Consider the following 8,206-nt stretch of genomic DNA (forward strand, 5'->3'; position numbering starts at 1 on the left):
TCCTACTGCCTGTGTGGGTCCTACTGCCTGTGTGGGTCCTACTGCCTGTGTGGGTCCTACTGCCTGTGTGGGTCCTACTGCCTGTGTGGGTCCTACTGCCTGTGTGGGTCCTACTGCCTGTGTGGGTCCTACTGCCTGTGTGGGTCCTACTGCCTGTGTGGGTCCTACTGCCTGTGTGGGTCCTACTGCCTGTGTGGGTCCTACTGCCTGTGTGGGTCCTACTGCCTGTGTGGGTCCTACTGCCTGTGTGGGTCCTACTGCCTGTGTGGGTCCTACTGCCTGTGTGGGTCCTACTGCCTGTGTGGGTCCTACTGCCTGTGTGGGTCCTACTGCCTGTGTGGGTCCTACTGCCTGTGTGGGTCCTACTGCCTGTGTGGGTCCTACTGCCTACTGCCTGTGTGGGTCCTACTGCCTGTGTGGGTCCTACTGCCTGTGTGGGTCCTACTGCCTGTGTGGGTCCTACTGCCTGTGTGGGTCCTACTGCCTGTGTGGGTCCTACTGCCTGTGTGGGTCCTACTGCCTGTGTGGGTCCTACTGCCTGTGTGGGTCCTACTGCCTGTGTGGGTCCTACTGCCTGTGTGGGTCCTACTGCCTGTGTGGGTCCTACTGCCTGTGTGGGTCCTACTGCCTGTGTGGGTCCTACTGCCTGTGTGGGTCCTACTGCCTGTGTGGGTCCTACTGCCTGTGTGGGTCCTACTGCCTGTGTGGGTCCTACTGCCTGTGTGGGTCCTACTGCCTGTGTGGGTCCTACTGCCTGTGTGGGTCCTACTGCCTGTGTGGGTCCTACTGCCTGTGTGGGTCCTACTGCCTGTGTGGGTCCTACTGCCTGTGTGGGTCCTACTGCCTGTGTGGGTCCTACTGCCTGTGTGGGTCCTACTTCCTGTGTGGGTCCTACTGCCTGTGTGGGTCCTACTGCCTGTGTGGGTCCTACTGCCTGTGTGGGTCCTACTGCCTGTGTGGGTCCTACTGCCTGTGTGGGTCCTACTGCCTGTGTGGGTCCTACTGCCTGTGTGGGTCCTACTGCCTGTGTGGGTCCTACTGCCTGTGTGGGTCCTACTGCCTGTGTGGGTCCTACTGCCTGTGTGGGTCCTACTGCCTGTGTGGGTCCTACTGCCTGTGTGGGTCCTACTGCCTGTGTGGGTCCTACTGCCTGTGTGGGTCCTACTGCCTGTGTGGGTCCTACTGCCTGTGTGGGTCCTACTGCCTGTGTGGGTCCTACTGCCTGTGTGGGTCCTACTGCCTGTGTGGGTCCTACTGCCTGTGTGGGTCCTACTGCCTGTGTGGGTCCTACTGCCTGTGTGGGTCCTACTGCCTGTGTGGGTCCTACTGCCTGTGTGGGTCCTACTGCCTGTGGGTCCTACTGCCTGTGTGGGTCCTACTGCCTGTGTGGGTCCTACTGCCTGTGTGGGTCCTACTGCCTGTGTGGGTCCTACTGCCTGTGTGGGTCCTACTGCCTGTGTGGGTCCTACTGCCTGTGTGGGTCCTACTGCCTGTGTGGGTCCTACTGCCTGTGTGGGTCCTACTGCCTGTGTGGGTCCTACTGCCTGTGTGGGTCCTACTGCCTGTGTGGGTCCTACTGCCTGTGTGGGTCCTACTGCCTGTGTGGGTCCTACTGCCTGTGTGGGTCCTACTGCAGGTGTGCGTGGCCAAACACCTCTAGTTTGTTGTGTCATGTGACTATCGCACCGGTTCCAATCCAAGTGAAAAAGAAAAGATGGCGTAAAGTTCCAACCCGACTTTGATTTATTTGGATTTATTTGTTATTGGAATATTTTTTTAAACTCGATAAAGTCTACACCCGTTTGTATCCGGCGCATGTGAAAATATACTCTTTAAAAAAAATAATATTTGCCAACGTCATTTACCAAACTCCAGGTGGTGCTATGTATGGTGAAGATAGAGCTCTTTGGCCAAGTACACCGGTGGTCTTCGATATAACAATGCCTATGTAGAAAATACCTCACTGTAAAATACGATGCTGGGTCTTTGATGTTATGGGGCTATGTTGCTTCCACTGGTCCTGGGGCCCTTGTTAACTCTTTCCACTCGTGGGAATTGGCCCGTATGGATAGGGCTAAATTTAAAACGTTTATTTCAGAAGGAATTTGAAATGCATAACTATAGTAGCAATTGAAAGGGAACCGTTTGGAGATTATTGAGAGAGAAAAAATTGATTAGACCAAAGGAATCCAAACATTTCACTGTAGATTTTTATTTGCATTTTACATTTACTCTACTGTTTTGCTACATTTTTTGATAACAAAATCTGAAAATACTCTGGAGACATTCAGTAAGTAGCATGATAAGGTTGCTCCTGGAAAAGGTGGGGTAGGTGCAACATAACAGGAGAAAATGACAAGGGTATGAGTGAAAGGACTAACAGGTGTCTCGAAGTGGCCACATTGACCCAAAGTTGCACAGTTCCTAAGCAATTTCAATGCACGTTTATGACTCAAAGAAGTAAGGTGTTATTTTGGGCTCTCCTGTGCCATTGAGGAACTAGAGCAAGCACACTTGTAGATGTTTTGTTTGGAACACAGCCGTTGAGGAACTAGAGCAAAGCACACTTGTAGATGTTTTGTTTGGAACACAGCCGTTGAGGAACTAGAGCAAAGCATTGTAGATGTTTTGTTTGGAACACAGCCGTTGAGGAACTAGAGCAAAGCATTGTAGATGTTTTGTTTGGAACACAGCCGTTGAGGAACTAGAGCAAAGCACACTTGTAGATGTTTTGTTTGGAACACAGCCGTTGAGGAACTAGAGCAAAGCACACTTGTAGATGTTTTGTTTGGAACACAGCCGTTGAGGAACTAGAGCAAAGCATTGTAGATGTTTTGTTTGGAACACAGCCGTTGAGGAACTAAAAAGAGCAAAGCGCACTTTGATTTAGATTTATTTGTTTTGGAATATTTTTTTTGAGGAACTAGAGCAAAGCGCACTTGTAGATGTTTTGTTTGGAAAACAGCCGTTGAAAAAATAATAGCAATGTCATTTACCAAACTTGTAGATGCTTTGTTTGGAACAAGATTGAGGAACTAGAGCAAAGCACACTTGTAGATGTTTTGTTTGGAACAAGCCGTTGAGGAACTAGAAAAAGCGCACTGTAGATGTTTTGTTTGGAACTGGGTCTTTGAGGAACTAGAGCAAAGCGCACTGTAGATGTTTTGTTTGGAACACAGCCGTTGAGGAACTAGAGCAAGGGCACACTTGTAGATGTTTTGTTTGGAACACAGCCGAAATGCAGGAACTAGTAGCAAAGGAACCGTTTAGATGTTTTGTTTGGAAAAATTGTTGAGGAACTAGAGCAAACATTTCACTTGTAGATGTTTTGTTTGGAACACAGCCGTTGAGGAACTAGAGCAAAGCACACTTGTAGATGTTTTGTTTGGAACACAAAATCTGAGGAACTAGAGACAATTCGCAGTTGCATGATGTTTTGTTTGGAACACAGCCGTTGAGGAACTAGAGCAAAGCGCACTTGTAGATGTTTTGTTTGGAACACAGCCGTTGAGGAACTAGAGCAAAGCGCACTTGTAGATGTTTTGTTTGGAACACAGCCGTTGAGGAACTAGAGCAAAACGCACTTGTAGATGTTTTGTTTGGAACACAGCCGTTGAGGAACTAGAGCAAAGCACACTTGTAGATGTTTTGTTTGGAACACAGCCGTTGAGGAACTAGAGCAAAACACACTTGTAGATGTTTTGTTTGGAACACAACCCTGCGTCACCGACATTACACAATTACTGTTGTTGTTTACGCAATCCGAAAACTCACCATTTTAAATCGCAATCTGGGTCAGGTGGAAAGCTTGTACTATTGCCGACATGACTAGCTAAGTTATAAAATACAATCTTACAGCGCTATGCTTTCACAAGGCAATTCAGAGAAACGGATAAAAGTGTTGGTGAGCATAGAAAGGAGTTATGAGTACATTTTCTTCCAAATTAAGGCAGTTATACATTTTAAAAACATGATATTTTTTTTTCATACCAACTTTCACAACATATTAAATGTGTGCCCTCAGGCCTCTACTCTACTACCATATATCTATAACACAAAACCCATGTGTACATGTGTGTATAGTGGGTATGTTATGATGTGTGTGTGTGTATAGTGGGTATGTTATGATGTGTGTGTGTGTGTATAGTGGGTATGTTATGATGTGTGTGTGTATATAGTGGGTATGTTATGATGTGTGTGTGTATATAGTGGGTATGTTATGATGTGTGTGTGTATATAGTGGGTATGTTATGATGTGTGTGTGTATATAGTGGGTATGTTATGATGTGTGTGTGTGTGTGTGTGTGTATAGTGGGTATGTTATGATGTGTGTGTGTGTATAGTGGGTATGTTATGATGTGTGTGTGTGTGTGTGTGTGTATAGTGGGTATGTTATGATGTGTGTGTGTGTGTATAGTGGGTATGTTATGATGTGTGTGTGTGTGTATAGTGGGTATGTTATGATGTGTGTGTGTATAGTGGGTATGTTATGATGTGTGTGTGTGTGTGTGTATAGTGGGTATGTTATTGTGTGTGTGTGTGTGTACAGTGGGTATGTTATTGTGTGTGTGTGTGTATAGTGCGTATGTTATGGTGTGTGTGTGTGTGTATAGTGTGTATATAGTGCGTATGTTATGGTGTGTGTGTGTGTATAGTGCGTATGTTATGATGTGTGTGTATAGTGTGTGTATAGTGCGTATGTTATGATGTGTGTGTGTGTGTGTATAGTGTGTATATAGTGCGTATGTTATTGTGTGTGTGTGTGTGTATAGTGCGTATGTTATGATGTGTGTGTGTGTATAGTGTGTATATAGTGCGTATGTTATGATGTGTGTGTATAGTGTGTATATAGTGCGTATGGTTTGATGTGTGTGTGTGTGTGTGTATAGTGCGCATGTTATGATGTGTGTGTGTGTATAGTGTGTGTATAGTGCGTATGTTATTTTGTGTGTGTGTGTGTGTATAGTGTGTGTATAGTGGGTATGTTATGATGTGTGTGTGTGTGTGTGTGTGTGTGTGTGTGTGTGTGTGTGTGTGTGTGTGTGTGTGTGTGTGTGTGTGTGTGTGTGTGTGTGTGTGTGTGTGTGTGTGTGTGTGTGTGTGTGTGTGTGTGTGTGTGTGTGTGTGTGTGTGTGTGTGTGTGTGTGTGTGTGTGTGTGTGTGTGTGTGTGTGTGTGTGTGTGTGTGTGTGTGTGTGTGTGTGTGTGTGTGTGTGTATAGTGTGTATATAGTGTGTATGTTATTGTGTGTGTGTGTGTGTGTATAGTGGGTATGTTATTGTGTGTGTGTGTGTGGCGGTGTTGTGGTCTATAGTACTGTGGAATAGAGTTCCATGTAGTCATGGCTCTATGTAGTACTGTGGAATAGAGTTCCATGTAGTCATGGCTCTATGTAGTAAGTACTGTGGAATAGAGTTCCATGTAGTCATGGCTCTATGTAGTACTGTGGAATAGAGTTCCATGTAGTCATGGCTCTATGTAGTACTGTGGAATAGAGTTCCATGTTGTCATGGCTCTATGTAGTATTGTGGAATAGAGTTCCATGGAGTCATGGCTCTATGTAGTACTGTGGAATAGAGTTCCATGTAGTCATGGCTCTATGTAGTACTGTGGACCTCCCATAGTCTGTTCTGGACTTGGGGACTGTGAAGAGACCTCTGGTGGCATGTCTTGTGGGGTCTGCATGGGTGTCTGAGCTGTTTACTGGTAGTTTAATTAGACCCCTGGTGACATGTCTTGTGGGGTATGTATGGGTGTCTGAGCTGTGTGCCAGTAGTTCAAACAGACAGCTCGGTGCATTCAACATGTCAATACCTCTCACAAATAGTAGTGATGAAGTCAATCTCTCCTCCACTTTGAGCCAGAAGAGATTGACATTCATATTATTATTTTATTTTGTATTTTTTTATTTTACCTTTATTTAACTTATTATTTATTATTTATACTTGTTTATTTTACCGACCAAAATGTCTAACCTTAATTGTACCTTGTTTTAACTAGGCAAGTCAGTTAAGAACAAGTTCTTATTTTCAATGGCGGCCTAGGAACAGTGGGGTTAACTGCCTGTTCAGGGGCAGAACAACAGATTTGTACCTTGTCAGCTCGGGGATTTGAACTTGCAAGCTTCCGGTTACTAGTCCAACGCTCTAACCACTAGGCTACCCTGCCGCCCCAATCTTAGCTCTCTCTGTACATCAAAGGGCCAGCCATGCTGACCTGTTTTGAGGCTATTGCAATTTTCCTAAGCCCCTCTTTGTGGCACCTGACCACACAACTGAACAGTAGTCCAGATGCGATAAAACTAGGACCTGTTGGACCTGCCTTGTTGATAGTGTTGTTAAGAAGGTAGAAACTAGGGCCTGTAGGACCTGCCTTGTTGATAGTGCTGTTAGGAAGGTAGAAACTAGGGCCTGTAGGACCTGCCTTGTTGATAGTGCTGTTAGGAAGGTAGAAACTAGGGCCTGTAGGACCTGCCTTGTTGATAGGGCTGTTAGGAAGGTAGAAACTAGGGCCTGTAGGACCTGCCTTGTTGATAGTGTTGTTAAGAAGGTAGAAACTAGGGCCTGTAGGACCTGCCTTGTTGATAGTGCTGTTAAGAAGGTAGAAACTAGGGCCTGTAGGACCTGTCTTGTTGATAGTGCTGTTAGGAAGGTAGAAACTAGGGCCTGTAGGACCTGTCTTGTTGATAGTGCTGTTAGGAAGGTAGAAACTAGGGCCTGAAACTAGGGCCTGTAGGACCTGCCTTGTTGATAGGGCTGTTAGGAAGGTAGAAACTAGGGCCTGTAGGACCTGCCTTGTTGATAGTGTTGTTAGGAAGGTAGAAACTAGGGCCTGAAACTAGGGCCTGTAGGACCTGCCTTGTTGATAGGGCTGTTAGGAAGGTAGAAACTAGGGCCTGTAGGACCTGCCTTGTTGATAGTGTTGTTAAGAAGGTAGAAACTAGGGCCTGTAGGACCTGCCTTGTTGATAGTGTTGTTAAGAAGGTAGAAACTAGGGCCTGTAGGACCTGCCTTATTGATAGTGTTGTTAAGAAGGTAGAAACTAGGGCCTGTAGGACCTGCCTTGTTGATAGTGCTGTTAGGAAGGTAGAAACTAGGGCCTGTAGGACCTGCCTTGTTGATAGTGTTGTTAGGAAGGTAGAAACTAGGGCCTGAAACTAGGGCCTGTATGACCTGCCTTGTTGATAGTGCTGTTAGGAAGGTAGAAACTAGGGCCTGTAGGACCTGCCTTGTTGATAGTGCTGTTAAGAAGGTAGAAACTAGGGCCTGTAGGACCTGCCTTGTTGATAGTGCTGTTAGGAAGGTAGAAACTAGGGCCTGTCGGACCTGTCTTGTTGATAGTGTTGTTAAGAAGGTAGAAACTAGGGCCTGTAGGACCTGCCTTGTTGATAGTGTTGTTAAGAAGGTAGAAACTAGGGCCTGTAGGACCTGCCTTATTGATAGTGTTGTTAAGAAGACAGAGCAGCGCTTTATTATGGACAGACTTCTCCTCATTTTAGCTATTGGTGTATCAACATGTTTTGATATTGACAGTTTACAATCCAGGGTTACTACAAACAGTTTAGTCTCTTCAACTTGCTCAATTTCACAAGTGATTTGTTCCAAATACAATGCTTAAGTTGTTTTTTAATATTTAGGGCTAACTTGTTCCTTGTTCCTTTAAAACTAACTGCAGCTCTTTGTTAAGTGTTGCAGTGATTTCACTCACTGTTGTAGCTGAAGTGTATAGTGTTGAGTCATCCGAATACACAGACACACTGGCTTTACTCAAAGTCAGTGGCATGTCATTAGTAAAGATTGAAAAAAGTAAGGGGCCTAGAGAGCTGCCCTGGGGAATTCCTGATTCTACTTGGATTTTGTTGGTTGAGAGGCTTCCATTAAAGAACACCCTCTGTGTTCTGTTAGACAGTTAACTCTTAATCCACAGTATAGCAGGGGGTGTTAAGCCATAACACATACGTTTTTCCAGCAACAGACTATGGTCGATAATGTCAAAATCCAAAATTAAGGGGGGTTTACTATTCTTAGGTAGGGGAATAACTTCGGCTTCCCTCCAGGCCTGAGGACAAACACTTTCTAGTAGGCTTAAATTGAAGATACGTCAAATAGGGGTGATAATATCATCCATCCAAGTTGTCAGACCCTGGTGGCTTGTCATTGTTGATAGACAATACTTTTTTCACCTCTTCCACACTTACTTTACAGAAT

At 45.4% G+C, this 8,206-nt stretch overlaps 1 long non-coding RNA gene across 1 annotated transcript; it reads left to right on the forward strand.

Annotated features, from left to right (window-relative positions):
• The first annotated feature begins 6,316 nt into the window (after window positions 1–6,316).
• Window positions 6,317–7,281, forward strand: LOC127911936 (uncharacterized). The gene is made up of 3 exons (XR_008079836.1): window positions 6,317–6,446; window positions 7,034–7,135; window positions 7,200–7,281. It is a non-coding gene; the product is annotated as an uncharacterized LOC127911936 (long non-coding RNA).
• Window positions 7,282–8,206: the final 925 nt, after the last annotated feature.

The sequence above is a fragment of the Oncorhynchus keta genome, chromosome 25, assembly GCF_023373465.1.
Source record: "Oncorhynchus keta strain PuntledgeMale-10-30-2019 chromosome 25, Oket_V2, whole genome shotgun sequence".
Classification (NCBI taxonomy): Eukaryota; Metazoa; Chordata; class Actinopteri; order Salmoniformes; family Salmonidae; genus Oncorhynchus; species Oncorhynchus keta.